General features: G+C 41.4%; 4 non-coding genes across 4 annotated transcripts; all 4 read right to left on the reverse strand.

Moving 5' to 3' along the window:
- Positions 1-11283: 11283 nt before the first annotated feature.
- LOC135006047 (U5 spliceosomal RNA) lies at positions 11284-11399 on the reverse strand. The gene has a single exon (XR_010206505.1). It is a non-coding gene; the product is annotated as a U5 spliceosomal RNA (small nuclear RNA).
- Positions 11400-11674: 275 nt separating this feature from the next.
- LOC135006032 (U5 spliceosomal RNA) lies at positions 11675-11790 on the reverse strand. The gene has a single exon (XR_010206490.1). It is a non-coding gene; the product is annotated as a U5 spliceosomal RNA (small nuclear RNA).
- A 274-nt stretch (positions 11791-12064) lies between these two features.
- LOC135006053 (U5 spliceosomal RNA) lies at positions 12065-12181 on the reverse strand. Its single transcript, XR_010206511.1, has one exon. It is a non-coding gene; the product is annotated as a U5 spliceosomal RNA (small nuclear RNA).
- Positions 12182-12240: 59 nt separating this feature from the next.
- On the reverse strand, positions 12241-12404 carry LOC135005747 (U1 spliceosomal RNA). Its single transcript, XR_010206273.1, has one exon. It is a non-coding gene; the product is annotated as a U1 spliceosomal RNA (small nuclear RNA).
- Between the last annotated feature and the right edge of the window lie 7708 nt (positions 12405-20112).

Below are 20112 nucleotides of genomic sequence, written 5' to 3' on the forward strand. Positions count from 1 at the left end.
CATCACAGAGTCCCCTGTCCCTGACACGAGGGTACACATGTATAAGGGAAAGAAACCTGAGATAACCTTTCCCCCCTCACATGAGTTGAACGAATTATGTGAAAAAGCTTGGGAATCTCCAGACAAAAAGCTGCAGATTCCCAAAAGGATTCTTATGGCGTATCCTTTCCCGCCAATGGACAGGATACGGTGGGAATCCTCCCCTAGGGTGGATAAAGCATTGACACGCTTATCCAAAAAGGTAGCGCTGCCATCCCAGGATACGGCTACCATCAGGGACCCTGCTGACCGCAAGCAGGAGGTTACCCTAAAGTCCATTTACACACATTCTGGTACCTTACTCAGACCGGCAATTGCGTCGGCCGAGGTTGTAGCGCGGTGGCAGCATGGACAGATACCTTATCAGCAGAGATTGAGACCCTAGATAAGGATGCTATGTTATTGACCATAGGGCATATAAAAGATGCTGTCCTATATATGAGAGATGCTCAAAGTGACATTAGTCTACTGGGTTCTAGAATAAACGCTATGTCGATTTCTGCTAGACGAGTCCTATGGACCCGGCAATGGACAGGTGATGCCGACTCAAAAAGGCATATGGAGGTTTTACCTTACAGGTGTGAGGAATTGTTTGGGGAAGGTCTCTCGGACCTTGTCTCCACAGCTACAGCTGGTAAATCAAATTTTTTGCCTTATATTCCCTCACAGCCTAAGAAAGCACCACATTATCAAATGCAGTCCTTTCGATCACAGAGAAACAAGAAAGTACGAGGTGCGTCCTTTCTTGCCAGAGGTAAGGGCAGAGGGAAGAAGCTGCACAACACAGCTAGTTCCCAGGAACAGAAGTCCTCCCCGGCCTCTACAAAATCCACCGCATGACGCTGGGGCTCCGCTAAAGGAGTCCGCCCAGTTGGGGGCACGTCTTCGTGTTTTCAGCCACATCTGGGTTCATTCGCAGGTGGATCCCTAGGCAATAGAAATTGTTTCTCAGGGTTACAAGCTGAAATTCGAAGAGGTGCCTCCTCGCCGGTTTTTCAAATCGGCCCTACCATCTTCTCCCCAGGAAAGGGAGATAGTGTTAAATGCAATTCACAAATTGTATCTTCAACAGGTGGTGGTCAAGGTTCCCCTGCTTCAACAAGGAAAGGGAAATTATTCGACCCTGTTTGTAGTCCCAAAACCGGACGGTTTGGTCAGACCCATATTAAATTTAAAATCCCTGAACCTATACTTGAAAAGGTTCAAGTTCAAGATGGAATCGCTAAGAGCGGTCATCGCCAGCCTAGAAGGGGGGGATTTTATGATATCTCTGGACATAAAGGATGCATACCTTCATGTACTCATTTATCCACCTCATCAGGCGTACCTAAGATTTGCGGTACAGTATTGTCATTACCAATTTCAGACGTTGCCGTTTGGTCTCTCCAGAATTTTCTCTGAGAATTTTCACCAAGGTAATGACGGAAATTATGGTGCTCCTGCGAAAGCAAGGTGTCACAATTATCCCGTACTTGAACGATCTCCTCATAAAAGCGAGATCAAGAGAGCAGTTGCTGAACAGCGTATAACTTTCATTGAAGGTGTTACAGCAAAACGGCTGGATTCTCAATATCCCGAAGTCGCAGTTGGTTCCTACGACTCGTCTGACTTTGCTTGGGCATTATTCTGGATACGGACCAGAAAAGGGTTTATCTTCCGATAGAAAAGGCCCAGGAACTCATGACTCTGGTCAGGAACCTATTGAAACCAAAACAGGTGTCAGTGCATCACTGCACTCGAGTCCTGGGAATGATGGTGGCATCATACGAGGCCATTCCCTTCGGCAGGTTCCATGCGAGGATCTTGCAATGGGACCTACTGGACAAGTGGTCCGGGTCACATCTACAGATTCATCAGTTGATCACCCTGTCCCCTAGGGCCAGGGTATCTCTCCTGTGGTGGCTGCAGAGTGCTCACCTTCTAGAGGGCCGCAGGTTCGGCATTCAGGACTGGATCCTGGTGACCACGAACGCGAGCCTCCGAGGTTGGGGAGCAGCCACACAGGGAAGAAATTTCCAAGGTCTTTGGTCAAGTCAGGAGACTTGTCTTCACATCAACATCCTGGAGCTAAGGGCCATATACAACGCCCTATGTCAAGCGGAGACCTTACTTCGCGACCAACCAGTTCTGATCCAGTCAGACAACGTCACCGCAGTAGTTCATGTAAACCGCCAAGGCGGCACAAGGAGCAGAGTGGCGATGGCGGAAGCCACCAGAATTCTTCGCTGGGCGGAGAATCATGTAAGCGCACTGTCAGCAGTGTTCATTCCGGGAGTGGACAACTGGGAAGCAGACTTCCTCAGCAGACACGACCTACATCCAGGAGAGTGGGGACTCCATCAGGAAGTCTTCGCACAGATTGCAAGTCGGTGGGGACTGTTCCAGATAGACATGATGGCGTCCCGCCTCAACAAAAAGCTACAGAGGTATTGCACCAGGTCAAGAGACCCTCAGGCAGTAGCTGTTTAAACAGCTCTTCATTTTCTGATTTTATGTTTATGCTAACAAATTTGCTCTCTGAAAAGTGTCCACAAAGCCAAGTCTCTGATTAACACCTTTGTAGGAATGGTTTTTCACCTATTACTGAATTAAACTTGCTTCATTGGAAAGGCAGCAAGATGCATCCTCATTTCAATGTCTACTGAAATAATACAGGTTGACACCAGGAAACATAAACGCCACTGCATCCTTGCTGCTTTCGCATGTGGAAGTCTGTTTAATGTGAAAACAAGGTGATATCTAATTAGCACACAGGTAAGGAATTAAGAAAATCTTTATTTAAGGGTGAAGGTGTTTCTCACAAAATCGTTGCCCCAATGCATCATTGAAATTCAAGCTGGAAAGATGATTTTAATATATCACTTGTACATTTTGTATTGCTCTTCTGGTGACAATGTAGTTTGTTTTTGTCAATTACCATTTTAATAATAGGGTAAAGAAAATTAAGTGGATTTTTGAAAGAAAACAATACTGTCAATATACTATTAAAACAAATTAAAATGGTAAAAGTTATTGTACTTTAAGTAAAAATAAAAGAGCAAAAATATCAATCCCAGTTTTGGATTACTTTAATTAACAAAAAAAAATGCATATAGCAGAGGATAGTTTCAATCTGCCTACCTCTGGGTTATGGGCCCAGCATGTTTCCATTGCAGTACTCTGCTGCACATGTAAGTGCAAGAGATCCTGAAGCACTCACTCATCATGGGAAAGTACCAATGTGTTTCTTCGTTGGTTGATGGAAGAAACATCTTACAAAAACTCTCCAGATTATTGACTTTTTAAAGTTTTTCTAGGAAACGTTCTAGATGAATGCTTATTAGCCTTTGTCAGTATGTATGTTTGTAAAGTGTCTCTGTGGCGCAATCGGTTAGTGTGTTTGGTTATTAATCAAAGGGTTGGTGGTTCAATCCCACCCAACGATGTAATTGACCTTGTTATCAGATTTTGGTGATCTTTAAGTAGACAAGTCAAAATTTCAAACCCCCTTCTTATGGTGTAGGGTACCTGGCCTACTCTGATGTAATCAGAGTTAGATTTGAATCAGTGATTTTATAAAAAAACAGCTAGGAAGCACAATTTAGCAGTGGGTTGCAGAGAAAAAGAAATATGCTGGCAGAAAAATCCAATTGAGTGATTAAACAGCTCTTCATTTTCTGGCTTTATTTTTATGCTAACTAATTTGTTCTCTGAAAAGTGTCCACAAAGCCAAGTATCTGATTAACATATTTGTAGGGATGGTTTTTCACCTATTACTAAATTAAACTTGCTTCATTGGAAAGGCAGCAAGATGCATCCTCATTTCAATATCTACTGAAATAATACAGGTTGACACCAGGAAACATTAACGCCACTGCATCCTTGCTGCTTTCTCATGTGGAAGTCTGTTTAATGTGAAAACAAGGTGATATCTAATTAGCACACAGGTAAGGAATAAAGAAAATCTTTATTTAAGGGTGAAGATGTTTCTCACAAAATCGTTGCCCCAATGCATCATTGAAATTCAAGCTGGAAAGATGATTTTAATATATCACTTGTACATTTTGTATTGCTCTTCTGGTGACAATGTAGTTTGTTTTTGTCAATTACCATTTTAATAATCGGGTAAAGAAAATTAATTGGATTTTTGAAAGAAAACAACACTGTCAATATACTATTAAAACAAATTAAAATGGTAAAAGTTATTGTACTTTAAGTAAAAATAAAAGCTAAAATATCAATCCCAGTTTTGGATTACTTTAATGAACAAAAAAAAAATGCATATAGCAAAGGATAGTTTCAATCTGCCTACCTCTGGGTTATGGGCCCAGCATGCTTCCATTGCAGTACTCTGCTGCACATGTAAGTGCAAGAGATCCTGAAGCACTCACTCATCATGGGAAAGTACCAATGTGTTTCTTCATTGGTTGCTGGAAGAAACATCTTACAAAAACTCTCCAGATTATTGACTTTTTAAAGTTTTTCTAGGAAACGTTCTAGATGAATGCTTATTAGTCTTTGTCAGTATGTACTTTTTGCAAAGTGTCTCTGTGGCGCAATCGGTTAGTGTGTTCAGCTATTAATCAAAAGGTTGGTGGTTCAATCCCATCCAGGGACGTAATTGACCTTGTCATCAAATTTTGGTAATATTTAAGTAGACAAGTCATATAGCAGAGGATAGTTTCAATCTGCCTACCTCTGGGTTATGGACCCAGCATGCTTCCATTACAGTACTCTGCTGCACATGTAAGTGCAAGAGATCCTGAAGCACTCACTCATCATGCGAAAGTACCAATGTGTTTCTTCATTGGTTGCTGGAAGAAACATCTTACAAAAACTCTCCTTATTATTGACTTTTTAAAGTTTTTCTAGGAATCGTTCTAGATGAATGCTTATTAGCCTTTGTCAGTATGTACTTTTGCAAAGTTTCGCTGTGGCGCAATCAGTTAGTGTGTACGGCTATTAACCAAAAGGTTGGTGGTTCAATCCCACCCAGGGACGTAATTGAACTTGTAATCAGATTTTGTTGATCTTTAAGTAGACAAGTCAAAATTTCGAAAACCCCTGTTATGGTGTAGGGTACCTGGCCTTCTCTGATGTAATCAGAGTTAGATTTGATTCATACTGTTAACTGGGTAGTATATCACAAGTTATACGGTGTGATTGGTGTGGCTGGTATGAATCTTGACCTTGGATTAACAAAAATCCTTTCCTCGAACTGTCTGTCTCCTCTGGGCACAGTTTCTCTAACTGAGGTATGGAGGAGGGGCATAGAGGGAGGAGCCAGTGCACACCCAGATCTAAAGTCTTTCTTAAAGTGCCCATGTCTGCTGCGGAGCCCGTCTATCCCCCATGGTCCTTACGGAGTCCCCATCATCCTCTACGGACTACGAGAAAAAAAAATTACCGGTAGGTTTAAAATGTTATTTTTTTCTCTGCAACCCACTGCTAAATTGTGCTTCCTAGCTGTTTTTTATAAAATCACTTAATTAAATCTAACTCTGATTACGTCAGAGAAGGCCAGGTACCCTACACCATAAGAGGGGGTTTGAAATTTTGACTTGTCTACTTAAAGATCACCAAAATCTGATGACAAGGTCAATTACATCCCTGGGTGGGATTGAACCACCAACCTTTTGGTTAATAGCCCATGTAAGTGCAAGAAATCCTGAAGCACTCACTCATCATGGGAAAGTACCAATGTGTTTCTTACAAAAATTCTCCAGATTATTGACTTTTTAAAGTTTTTCTAGGAAACGTTCTAGATGAATGATTATTAGCCTTTGTCAGTATTGACTTTTGCAAGGTGTCTCTGTGGCGCAATCGGTTAGCATGTTTGGCTATTAACCAAAAGGTTGGTGGTTCAATCCCACCCAGGGATGTAATTGACCTTGTAATCAGATTTTGGTGATCTTTAAGTAGACAAGTCAAAATTTCAAAAACCCCCCTTATGGTGTAGGGTACCTGGCCTTCTCTGATGTAATCAGAGTTAGATTTGATTAAGTGATTTTATAAAAAAACAGCTAGGAAGCACAATTTAGCAGTGGGTTGCAGAGAAAAAAAATATGCTGGCAGAAAAGTCCAATTGAGTGATTAAACAGCTCTTCATTTTCTGATTTTATGTTTATGCTAACAAATTTGCTCTCTGAAAAGTGTCCACAAAGCCAAGTCTCTGATTAACACCTTTGTAGGAATGGTTTTTCACCTATTACTGAAATAAACTTGCTTCATTGGAAAGGCATCAAAGATGCATCCTCATTTCAATGTCTACTGAAATAATACAGGTTGACACCAGGAAACGTCACTGCATCCTTGCTGCTTCCTCACGGGGAAGTCTGTTTAATGTGAAAACAAGGTGATATCTAATCAGCACACAGGTAAGGAATTAAGAAAATCTTTCTTTGTGGGTGAAGATGTTTCTCACAAATTGTTGTCCCAATGCATCATTGAAATTCAAGATGGAAGATGATTTTCATATATCACTTGTACATTTTGCATTGCTCTTCTGGTGACAATGTAGTTTGTTTTTGTCAATTACCATTTCAGTAATAGGGTAAAGAAAATTAAGTGGATTTTTTAAAGAAAACAATGCTGTCAATATACTATTAAAACAAATTAAAATGATAAAAGTTATTGTACTTTAAGTAAAAATAAAAGAGCCAAAATATCAATCCCAGTTTTTGATTACTTTAATTATAAAAAAAAAAAATGCACATAGCAGAGGATAGTTTCGATCAATCGACCTCTGGGTTATGGGCCCAGCATGCTTCCATTGCACTACTCTGCTGCTCATGGAAGTGTAAGAGATCCTGAAGACTAAATTGATTAAAGGCCTAAAAGTACTGGACTATAAGGAAAGACTTACTAGGCTGAATATTTATACACTAGAAAAGAGGTGCCTAAGAGGAGATATTATTAATATCTTCAAATATGTAAAGATACATAACAAAGAGTTATCAGAGGAATTATTTATTAAAAGAACACGTGGTCACTCGCTGCGACTGGAGGAAAGTTCAGAACGCAATGGAGGAAAGGTTTCTTCACTGTTAGGGCAATCAGGATGTGGAATTCCCTGCCAGGGAAGGTGGTAATGGCGGACTCTGTAATTGGATTTAAAAAAGGAATGGATACATTTCTGAATGAAAAAGCTATCCAAGGTTATAATACTTAAAATATCAACATGGTTAATCCGGGGGTAACATGAGTTATAGTAGCTAACTAGTCATAAAACATTATTCAGCAAGTATGTAGAATCATCACAACTTAAAACAGGTTGAACACGATGGGCAATTTGCCTCTAATCAACCTCAAAAACTATGTTACTATATTACTATGTTATTGTAGTATACAGAACACCACAATGCAATGAGCAGTGATAGTGAGCACTGATGAGGATACTAGAACTGACACTGAGCAGCAAGATGCAGCACTGGACTATTAGTAATGTACTGTAGTATGCTGAGCACCACAATGCAGCACAAGACAATGAGCAGTGATACTGAGCACTGATGAGGATACTACTGAGAACTGACACTGAGCAGGAGAGACACACTACTAGTATTACTGAGCAGCAATAAGTAACCACTGATACTGAGCACTGATATTGAGATTTCCACTGAGAGAACATAGCCACGTCCTCTCCGCTCTCTCTTCAATGCACGAGTAAAAATGGCAGCAACGCGCAGCTCTTTATATGGAATCCGAATCTCGCGAGAATCCGACAGCGGGATGATGACATTTTCCCTTGTTCAGGTTTTCCGAGTCAGGCGGGAACAACCGAGCCTGCCTCGGACCAGTGTAAACCACGTGGAGTTCGTGGGGAATTCGGTTCTCGGAGAACCGAACCCGCTCCTCTCTACCTTATACCCATCAATTTTTTTATTTTCAATCTAAGCCCCTGCAGTTTTCTGTAAGCATCTGCTTCGCTATGATGATTAACAAGTCACAAGGGCAAACACTCAGGGTTTGAGGCGTAGATCTTAGGACCAGCTGCTACAAGCATGGCAGAGGTGTCACTATCACTGGTGACACACAGAGAGGTGGCGAGGGAGATTGTAATGCAGTGCGCGCAGATAAGCAGCGCAATGGTAAAAAGGAGGCATGGTTTCATAGGTAGGGGCGTGGCCTGGTGGCCTGAATCTACATTTTGTTGCTCCGGGTGTCCCGGGGGTTGGGGGCTGCACCCGGGGACTAGTGTGTGAGCGGTGCTGGCTCCTGCACAGTGACAGGGCATGGCCACCCAGCATGACGCCTCCCTTCTTGACCATGCTGTAATTGCAGTCGCACTGCAGTTCAGCGTGATCATAAAAAATGGTGTAGGCTCCTGCTGGTGCAGACTGTATGTGCGCGCAGGAAGCCGCCACCATTTTTGTGATCACAGCGGCTGAATGTGATGTCATACAGCCGCTGTGACCACGCCCCCTGTGTCTCCTCCGTTGCAGACCCCATTTTGAAGCCTTGCCCCCGCACCGCTCCATCCCTGACTTGGAAATGGAGTGTTGCTGACCCACCTCTCCCCCCCTTCCCCACCCCGATTGACAGGCAGAGGCGATCACATTCTCTGCGGGGTGCCGCAGAAAATGCAGGCACATGCGTATGCTCTTAGCAATTTTTGCAGTTGGATCGCTTATTGTGATTGCAATCCAACCTGAATCAGGCCCTATTACCTATCACAATGCGCTGCGGGCAGTACAAAATTGGGTTAATATAGGAGAAAAACCCCCAGACCTGTGCTCCTTAACTGTACCTGGTGGCTAGTGGAGCGGCTGCCCAGTAATCAGTGTCCACCGCAGTGCGCACACGGCCCACCCCCTACGGCCTCGCTCCCCTTCATCAGCGGCCTCGTGATCCGGAAGGGTGGTGTGTGTGTGACTGACCTTAGGATGAAACCGGAGCCTCCGCTGCAGTGACCCAGCAACCAGGGCACGGGAGTATATAGCGCCGCTGGGAGTGATGAAGCTGCAGTAAAGATGTCTATTAGACCTAGCCTGCTGCAGCCCTTGTAGATTCTCATAAAACAAGTTCTTCTTTTCTTGTCAAAATTAATAGCTAAGAATAGGCTGCCTGAGGCAGGCCCCTGTTAATTGGCCTGCTACTGAAGGCACCAACTACAAACTGAGCTCCCTGTTCATGGAAGCGGGGTTATAGAGGAGAATGCACTGAGCTTCTTGGGAACAGTCAAAAGCTTTGAGCCGGTTGGTGCCTCAGATCAAGATCCTACTCTACACCCCAATGTGAATCCTTGTGGAGTCCAGTGTACCCCACAGAAGAAATTAATGTGTCACACCCATTGGCAGCAACCTTAGAATAGCTGCTGACGGGCACAATTGAGAAAGGAAGGGGGGGGGACATTTGAATCCAGCACATAGATGCAATTCAAATATGTAATTTGTACCTTCCTATTTTAAAATATAATGGATGAACCTCACCCTGTGAGAACAATCTTCATGATCAAGAGATCTAATATGTAAAATAAGTATGAGTTGGGATAGGGCTGGGGAGGGTGGCAGCTCGGGCAGCCCCTCCCCCGTCAAGTTAAGGAGATTCAACTGAGGAAGCACAAGGGAACTCTCGTCTGGGGACAACAACTGCAGGGAGACCACATCTTTTCAGATGAACATGGGATGGCGGAAGGCTGCCTAATACTGAAGCACCATCAAATATCAAACCATATCCAACAACTAGTAACAGCATTCCTGGGGGAAGGTCTGCAGCAGACGGATTTGCATACGGTGATGTCATCCAAGCAGTGGGCCAAAGTTGGCTGGAACCCTCATCTGCATATAAAAAGAGAAAAGGGGCATGCAGGGCATGGCGGCCTTTTGCAGTGCTTGGATGACCCCTAGTTCGCATTAAACACCCCCACCCTCCTTTGGTGTGGGGCTCATGTTGGCCATGCCCCATCCCCTGAAGCATTCATGCTGATTTCTTGCAGCAGCTGGGCACTGTAACAGCTCCAGAGCTGCTCTGTAAGGCAAGTAAAAGGGTGTGGGCCCTGCAGCACCACCTGTAGTTCGCATTGTGCGTTGGAAGGCACAAAGTAAGCAGACGGGAGGAGAAGTCAGGATAGTACACAAGGGCATCCTTTTCTCTTAGTCCGTAGAGGATGCTGGGGTCACATTAAGAACCATGGGGTATAGACGGGATCCGCAAGAGACATGGGCACTTTAAGACTTTCAAAGGGTGTGAACTGGCTCCTCCCTCTATGCCCCTCCTCCAGACTCCAGTTATAGGAACTGTGCCCAGGGAGACGGACATTTCGAGGAAAGGATTTATTGTTAAACTAAGGTGAGCATCTTACCAGCTCACACCTTAAGCATGCCGCAGAACGTGGCATTCAACAGAACACAAGCCAACGGCATGAACAATTGCAGCAAAAAGCTGACCAGAACCGTAACACAACATGTGTATAACCACAAGTAATAACTGCAGACACAGTATGGACTGGGACGGGTGCCCAGCATCCTCTACGTACTAAGAGAAAAGGATTTACCGGTAGGTATTAAAATCCTATTTTCTCATACGACCTAGAGGATGCTGGGGTCACATTAAGAACCATGGGGTTATACCAAAGCTCTTGAACGGGTGGGAGAGTGCGTACGACTCTGCAGCACCGAATGACCCAACTTGAGGTTATCATCAGCCAAGGTATCAAACTTGTAAAACTTAGCAAAAGTGTTTACTAAATAGCTGCTCGGCAAAGTTGCAATGCCGAGACTCCCCGACCAGCTGCCCAGGATGAACCCACCTTTCTAGTAGAATGGGTCTTCACCTAATTCAGTAACGGCAATCCTGCCGTGGAATGAGCATGCTGAATTTTACCACAGATCCAGCGCATAATGGTCTGCATGGAAGCAGGACACCCAATCATGTTGGGAGCATACAGGACAAACAGAGCCTCTGTTTTCCTAATCTGAACCGTTCTGGTGACATAAATTTTCAAAGTTCTGACCACAGCCAGAGACTTTGACTCAACGAAGGTGTCAGTGGCCAAAGGCACCATGTGGAAAGATGAACCACCTTCGGCAGAAATTGTTGACGTGTCCTCAATTCTGCTCTATCTTCATGAAAGATCAAATAAAGGCTCTTGTGATACTGCATGGTTTGTACTGTTTTCCATGTGCTCCCAGATCTTTCAAGCAAGTAGCATGGTCAAGAAAGTTCTGTTTGAAAAGAAACAAACATTTACTGTCATTGTTATGCAAATAAACTTACATTAAAGCTAACAAGAAAGCACACTCGTTCTGTCTTTAAACTGATAAAAGAAACCCCAATAATATGGGGCATGCAAAAATTGAGATAAAACTCAGTTTTGCTCCTCTCCACGGAAATCTTTAATAAAAGGCGAAATATTTGTTAGTTCTGAAGAGAAACCAGAGCATGACCAAGATTCCACCTGTCGCCTGAGTGCCATGCCAGCAGTTCTCATTCAGCTCAAAGTGAGCACCCAATTTGAATGAAAGAAAGCAGATTTCTCACCAGGCTTCCCCTTGCTATAAACATGGTTTGTACTCTTTTCCATGTGCTCCCAGATCTTTCAAACAATTAGTGTGGTCAAGAAAGTTCTGTTTGAAAAGAAACAAACATTTACTGTCATTTCTATGCAAATGAGCTTACATTAAAGCACACTCGTTCTATCTTTAAACCAATAAAATAAAACCCCAATAAGATGGGGCATGCAAAAATTGAGATAAAACTCAGTTTTGCTCCTCTCCACGGAAATCTTTAGTAAAAGGCGAAAGATTTGTTCGTTCTGAAGAGAAACCACAGCATGACCAAGATTCTACCTGTCGCCTGAGTGCCATGCCAGCAGTCCTCATTCAGCTCAAAGTGAGCACCCAATTTGAAAGAAAGAAAGCAGATTTCTCACCAGGCTTCCCCTTGCTATAAACATGGTTTGTACTCTTTTCCATGTGCTCCCAGATCTTTCAAGCAATTAGTATAGTCAAGAAAGTTCTGTTTGAAAAGAAACAAACATTTACTGTCATTTCTACGCAAATGAGCTTACATTAAAGCACACTCGTTCTATCTTTAAACTGATAAAAGAAACCCCAATAAGACGGGGCATGCAAAAATTGAGATAAAACTCAGTTTTGCTCCTCTCCACGGAAATCTTTAGTAAAAGGCAAAAGATTTGTTCGTTCTGAAGAACTAGCACAAGGGAACTCTCAAAAGAAGAACAAGGCTCTGAAACAAAGAAATCTGACTTTTACCAGAGCTGACCAGAAGAAAACACAAACACAGTCCCCCACTACCACAAATAAAGCAGTCGAGTTTCCCACATTTGGGGAAATCACAGGGGTCAGCATACCCAGAATGCAATGAATGAACCTCACCCTGGGAGAATAATCCTTATGACCATGGTATCTCCTATGCAAAATAAGTATGATTTGGGATAGAGCTGGGGAGGGCCGCTGCTCAGGCACATCTCTGTCAAGTTAAGGAGATTCAACTGAGGCAGCACAAGGGAACTCTCATCTGGGGACAACAACTGCAGGGAGAACACATATTTTCAGATGAACATGGGAGGGCAGAAGGCTGCCTAATACTGAAGCACCCCCAAACAACAAACCAAATGCAACAACTAGTGCAAGCATTCCTGGGGGAAGGCCTGCCGCAGATGGATTTGCATATGGTGATGTCATCCAAGCAGTGGGTCAAAGTTGGCTTCAACCCTCGTCTGCATATGAAAACAGAAAAGGGGCGTGCAGGGCATGGTGGCCTTTTGCGGCGCTTGTCTGACCCCTAGTTTGCATTAAACACCTCCACCCTCCTTCGGTGTGGGGCTCATGTTGGCTATGCCCCAGCCCCTGAAGCATTCAAGCTGATTTTTCTCCCAAACGAAAGACACTAGAATGAAAATTTTAAAGCCTCCTGTTAGTGCTTCATCTACACGTTATAGCCCTGAATTTTCCAATGCCTATCTCTTTGCAAAAGAGAGATATCGGCAAGGAAAAGCTGTATTGTACCTTTGCATTTTTCTCCCAAACGAAAGACACTAGAATGAAAATTTTAAAGCCTCCTGTTAGTGCTTCATCTACACGTTATAGCCCTGAATTTTCCAATGCCTAGCTCTTTGCAAAAGAGAGATATTGGCAAGGAAAAGCTGTATTGTACCTTTGCATTTTTCTCCCAAACGAAAGACACTAGAATGAAAATTTTAAAGTCTACTGTTAGTGCTTCATCTACACGTTATAGCCCTGAATTTTCCAATGCCTAGCTCTTTGCAAAAGAGAGATATCGGCAAGGAAAAGCTGTATTGTACCTTTGCATTTTTCTCCCAAACGAAAGACACTAGAATGAAAATTTTAAAGCCTCCTGTTAGTGCTTCATATACACGTTATAGCCCTGAATTTTCCAATGCCTATCTCTTTGCAAAAGAGAGATATCGACAAGGAAAAGCTGTATTGTACCTTTGCATTTTTCTCCCAAACGAAGGACATTAGAATGAAAATTTTAAAGCCTCCTATTAGTGCTTCATCTACACGTTATAGCCCTGAATTTTCCAATGCCTAGCTCGTTGCAAAAGAGAGATATCGGCAAGGAAAAGCTGTATTGTACCTTTGCATTTTTCTCCCAAACGAAAGACACTAGAATGAAAATTTTAAAGCCTCCTGTTAGTGCTTCATCTACACGTTATAGCCCTGAATTTTCCAATGCCTATCTCTTTGCAAAAGAGAGATATCGGCAAGGAAAAGCTGTATTGTACCTTTGCATTTTTCTCCCAAACGAAGGACACTAGAATGAAAATTTTAAAGCCTCCTATTAGTGCTTCATCTACACGTTATAGCCCTGAATTTTCCAATGCCTATCTCTTTGCAAAAGAGAGATATCGGCAAGGAAAAGCTGTATTGTACCTTTGCATTTTTCTCCCAAACGAAGGACACTAGAATGAAAATTTTAAAGCCTCCTGTTAGTGCTTCATCTATACGTTATAGCCCTGAATTTTCAAATGCCTATCTCTTTGCAAAAGAGAGATATCGGTAAGGAAAAGCTGTATTGTACCTTTGCATTTTTCTCCCAAACGAAAGACACTAGAATGAAAATTTTAAAGCCTCCTGTTAGTGCTTCATCTACACGTTATAGCCCTGAATTTTCCAATGCCTATCTCTTTGCAAAAGAGAGATATCGGCAAGGAAAAGCTGTATTGTACCTTTGCATTTTTCTCCCAAACGAAGGACACTAGAATGAAAATGTAAAAGCCTCCTGTTAGTGCTTCATCTACACGGTATAGCCCTGAATTTTCCAATGCCTAGCTCTTTGCAAAAGAGAGATATTGGCAAGGAAAAGCTGTATTGTACCTTTGCATTTTTCTCCCAAACGAAGGACACTAGAATGAAAATTTTAAAGCCTCCTGTTAGTGCTTCATCTACACGTTATAGCCCTGAATTTTCCAATGCCTATCTCTTTGCAAAAGAGAGATATCGGCAAGGAAAAACTGTATTGTACCTTTGCATTTTTCTCCCAAACGAAAGACACTAGAATGAAAATTTTAAAGCCTCCTGTTAGTGCTTCATCTACACGTTATAGCCCTGAATTTTCCAATGCCTAGCTCTTTGCAAAAGAGAGATATCGGCAAGGAAAAGCTGTATTGTACCTTTGCATTTTTCTCCCAAACGAAGGACACTAGAATGAAAATGTAAAAGCCTCCTGTTAGTGCTTCATCTACACGGTATAGCCCTGAATTTTCCAATGCCTATCTCTTTGCGAAAGAGAGATATCGGCAAGGAAAAGCTGCATTGTACTTTTGCATTTTTCTCCCAAACGAAAGACACTAGAATGAAATTTTTAAAGCCTACTGTTAGTGCTTCATCTACACGTTATAGCCCTGCATTTTCCAATGCCTATCTCTTTGCAAAAGAGAGATATCGGCAAGGAAAAGCTGCATTGTACTTTTGCATTTTTCTCCCAAACGAAAGACACTAGAATGAAAATTTTAAAGCCTCCTGTTAGTGCTTCATCTACACGTTATAGCCCTGAATTTTCCAATGCCTAGCTCTTTGCAAAAGAGAGATATTGGCAAGGAAAAGCTGTATTGTACCTTTGCATTTTTCTCCCAAACGAAAGACACTAGAATGAAAATTTTAAAGCCTCCTGTTAGTGCTTCATCTACACGTTATAGCCCTGAATTTTCCAATGCCTAGCTCTTTGCAAAAGAGAGATATTGGCAAGGAAAAGCTGTATTGTACCTTTGCATTTTTCTCCCAAACGAAAGACACTAGAATGAAAATTTTAAAGCCTCCTGTTAGTGCTTCATCTACACGTTATAGCCCTGAATTTGTCCAATGCCTATCTCTTTGCAAAAGAGAGATATCGGCAAGGAAAAGCTGTATTGTACCTTTGCATTTTTCTCCCAAACGAAGGACACTAGAATGAAAATTTTAAAGCCTCCTGTTAGTGCTTCATCTACACGTTATAGCCCTGAATTTTCCAATGCCTATCTCTTTGCAAAAGAGAGATATCGGCAAGGAAAAGCTGTATTGTACCTTTGCATTTTTCTCCCAAACGAAAGACACTAGAATGAAAATTTTAAAGCCTCCTGTTAGTGCTTCATCTACATGTTATAGCCCTGAATTTTCCAATGCCTATCTCTTTGCAAAAGAGAGATATCGGCAAGGAAAAGCTGTATTGTACCTTTGCATTTTTCTCCCAAACGAAGGACATTAGAATGAAAATTTTAAAGCCTCCTATTAGTGCTTCATCTACACGTTATAGCCCTGAATTTTCCAATGCCTATCTCTTTGCAAAAGAGAGATATCGGCAAGGAAAAGCTGCATTGTACTTTTGCATTTTTCTCCCAAACGAAAGACACTAGAATGAAAATTTTAAAGCCTCCTGTTAGTGCTTCATCTACACGTTATAGCCCTGAATTTTCCAATGCCTAGCTCTTTGCAAAAGAGAGATATTGGCAAGGAAAAGCTGTATTGTACCTTTGCATTTTTCTCCCAAACGAAAGACACTAGAATGAAAATTTTAAAGCCTCCTGTTAGTGCTTCATCTACACGTTATAGCCCTGCATTTTCCAATGCCTATCTCTTTGCAAAAGAGAGATATCGGCAAGGAAAAGCAGCATTGTACCTTTGCATTTTTCTCCCAAACGAAAGACACTAGAATGAAAATTGTAAAGCCTCCTGTTAGTGCTTCATCTACACGTTATAGCCCTGCATTTTCCAATGCCTAGCTCTTTGCAAAAGAGAGATATTGGCAAGGAAAAGCTGTATTGTACCTTTGCATTTTTCTCCCAAACGAAAGACACTAGAATGAAAATTTTAAAGCCTCCTGTTAGTGCTTCATCTACACGTTATAGCCCTGAATTTTCCAATGCCTATCTCTTTGCAAAAGAGAGATATCGGCAAGGAAAAGCTGCATTGTACTTTTACATTTTTCTCCCAAACGAAAGACACTAGAATGAAAATTTTAAAGCCTCCTTTTAGTGCTTCATCTACACGTAATAGCCCTGAATTTTCCAATGCCTATCTCTTTGCAAAAGAGAGATATCGGCAAGGAAATGCTGTATTGTACCTTTGCATTTTTCTCCCAAACGAAAGACACTAGAATGAAAATTTTAAAGCCTCCTGTTAGTGCTTCATCTACACGTTATAGCCCTGAATTTTCCAATGCCTAGCTCTTTGCAAAAGAGAGATATTGGCAAGGAAAAGCTGTATTGTACCTTTGCATTTTTCTCCCAAACGAAGGACACTAGAATGAAAATTTTAAAGCCTCCTGTTAGTGCTTCATCTACACGTTATAGCCCTGAATTTTCCAATGCCTATCTCTTTGCAAAAGAGAGATATCGGCAAGGAAAAGCTGCATTGTACTTTTACATTTTTCTCCCAAACGAAAGACACTAGAATGAAAATTTTAAAGCCTCCTTTTAGTGCTTCATCTACACGTAATAGCCCTGAATTTTCCAATGCCTATCTCTTTGCAAAAGAGAGATATCGGCAAGGAAATGCTGTATTGTACCTTTGCATTTTTCTCCCAAACGAAAGACACTAGAATGAAAATTTTAAAGCCTCCTGTTAGTGCTTCATCTACACGTTATAGCCCTGAATTTTCCAATGCCTAGCTCTTTGCAAAAGAGAGATATTGGCAAGGAAAAGCTGTATTGTACCTTTGCATTTTTCTCCCAAACGAAAGACACTAGAATGAAAATGTTAAAGCCTCCTGTTAGTGCTTCATATACACGTTATAGCCCTGAATTTTCCAATGCCTATCTCTTTGCAAAAGAGAGATATCGGCAAGGAAAAGCTGCATTGTACTTTTACATTTTTCTCCCAAACGAAAGACACTAGAATGAAAATTTTAAAGCCTCCTGTTAGTGCTTCATCTACACGTTATAGCCCTGAATTTTCCAATGCATATCTCTTTGCAAAAGAGAGATATCGGCAAGGAAAAGCTGCATTGTACTTTTACATTTTTCTCCCAAACGAAAGACACTAGAATGAAAATTTTAAAGCCTCCTTTTAGTGCTTCATCTACACGTAATACCCCTGAATTTTCCAATGCCTATCTCTTTGCAAAAGAGAGATATCGGCAAGGAAATGCTGTATTGTACCTTTGCATTTTTCTCCCAAACGAAAGACACTAGAATGAAAATTTTAAAGCCTCCTGTTAGTGCTTCATCTACACGTTATAGCCCTGAATTTTCCAATGCCTATCTCTTTGCAAAAGAGAGATATCGGCAAGGAAAAGATGTATTGTACCATTGCATTTTTCTCCCAAACGAAGGACACTAGAATGAAAATTTTAAAGCCTCCTTTTAGTGCTTCATCTACACGTTATAGCCCTGAATTTTCCAATGCCTATCTCTTAGCAAAAGAGAGATATCGGCAAGGAAAAGCTGTATTGTACCTTTGCATTTTTCTCCCAAACGAAAGACACTAGAATGAAAATTTTAAAGCCTCCTGTTAGTGCTTCATATACACGTTATAGCCCTGAATTTTCCAATGCCTATCTCTTTGCAAAAGAGAGATATCGGCAAGGAAAAGCTGCATTGTACTTTTGCATTTTTCTCCCAAACGAAAGACACTAGAATGAAAATTTTAAAGCCTCCTGTTTGTGCTTCATCTACACGTTATAGCCCTGAATTTTCCAATGCCTATCTCTTTGCAAAAGAGAGATATCGGCAAGGAAAAGCTGCATTGTACTTTTACATTTTTCTCCCAAACGAAAGACACTAGAATGAAAATTTTAAAGCCTCCTTTTAGTGCTTCATCTACACGTAATAGCCCTGAATTTTCCAATGCCTATCTCTTTGCAAAAGAGAGATATCGGCAAGGAAATGCTGTATTGTACCTTTGCATTTTTCTCCCAAACGAAAGACACTAGAATGAAAATTTTAAAGCCTCCTGTTAGTGCTTCATCTACACGTTATAGCCCTGAATTTTCCAATGCCTATCTCTTTGCAAAAGAGAGATATCGGCAAGGAAAAACTGTATTGTACCTTTGCATTTTTCTCCCAAACGAAAGACACTAGAATGAAAAATTTAAAGCCTCCTGTTAGTGCTTCATCTACACGTTATAGCCCTGAATTTTCCAATGCCTATCTCTTTGCAAAAGAGAGATATCGGCAAGGAAAAGCTGTATTGTACCTTTGCATTTTTCTCCCAAACGAAAGACACTAGAATGAAATTTTTAAAGCCTACTGTTAGTGCTTCATCTACACGTTATAGCCCTGCATTTTCCAATGCCTATCTCTTTGCAAAAGAGAGATATCTTCAAGGAAAAGCTGCATTGTACTTTTGCATTTTTCTCCCAAACGAAAGACACTAGAATGAAATTTTTAAAGCCTACTGTTAGTGCTTCATCTACACGTTATAGCCCTGCATTTTCCAATGCCTATCTCTTTGCAAAAGAGAGATATCGGCAAGGAAAAGCTGCATTGTACTTTTGCATTTTTCTCCCAAACGAAAGACACTAGAATGAAAATTTTAAAGCCTCCTGTTAGTGCTTCATCTACACGTTATAGCCCTGAATTTTCCAATGCCTAGCTCTTTGCAAAAGAGAGATATTGGTAAGGAAAAGCTGTATTGTACCTTTGCATTTTTCTCCCAAACGAAAGACACTAGAATGAAAATTTTAAAGCCTCCTGTTAGTGCTTCATCTACACGTTATAGCCCTGAATTTTCCAATGCCTATCTCTTTTCAAAAGAGAGATATCGGCAAGGAAAAACTGTATTGTACCTTTGCATTTTTCTCCCAAACGAAGGACACTAGAATGAAAATTTAAAAGCCTCCTGTTAGTGCTTCATCTACACGTTATAGCCCTGCATTTTCCAATGCCTATCTCTTTGCAAAAGAGAGATAACGGCAAGGAAAAGCAGCATTGTACCTTTGCATTTTTCTCCCAAACGAAAGACACTAGAATGAAAATTGTAAAGCCTCCTGTTAGTGCTTCATCTACACGTTATAGCCCTGCATTTTCCAATGCCTAGCTCTTTGCAAAAGAGAGATATTGGCAAGGAAAAGCTGTATTGTACCTTTGCATTTTTCTCCCAAACGAAAGACACTAGAATGAAAATGTTAAAGCCTCCTGTTAGTGCTTCATCTGCACGTTATAGCCCTGCATTTTCCAATGCCTATCTCTTTGCAAAAGAGAGATATCGGCAAGGAAAAGCAGCATTGTACTTTTGCATTTTTCTCCCAAACGAAAGACACTAGAATGAAAATTTTAAAGCCTCCTGTTAGTGCTTCATCTACATGTTATAGCCCTGCATTTTCCAATGCCTATCTCTTTGCAAAAGAGAGATATCGGCAAGGAAAAGCAGCATTGTACTTTTGCATTTTTCTCCCAAACGAAAGACACTAGAATGAAAATTTTAAAGCCTCCTGTTAGTGCTTCATCTACACGTTATAGCCCTGAATTTTCCAATGCCTATCTCTTTGCAAAAGAGAGATATCGGCAAGGAAAAGCAGCATTGTACTTTTGCATTTTTCTCCCAAACGAAAGACACTAGAATGAAAATTTTAAAGCCTCCTGTTAGTGCTTCATCTACACGTTATAGCCCTGAATTTTCCAATGCCTAGCTCTTTGCAAAAGAGAGATATTGGCAAGGAAAAGCTGTATTGTACCTTTGCATTTTTCTCCCAAAC

This window comes from Pseudophryne corroboree, unplaced genomic scaffold (genome assembly GCF_028390025.1).
Source record: "Pseudophryne corroboree isolate aPseCor3 unplaced genomic scaffold, aPseCor3.hap2 scaffold_207, whole genome shotgun sequence".
NCBI classification, from domain to species: domain Eukaryota; kingdom Metazoa; phylum Chordata; class Amphibia; order Anura; family Myobatrachidae; genus Pseudophryne; species Pseudophryne corroboree.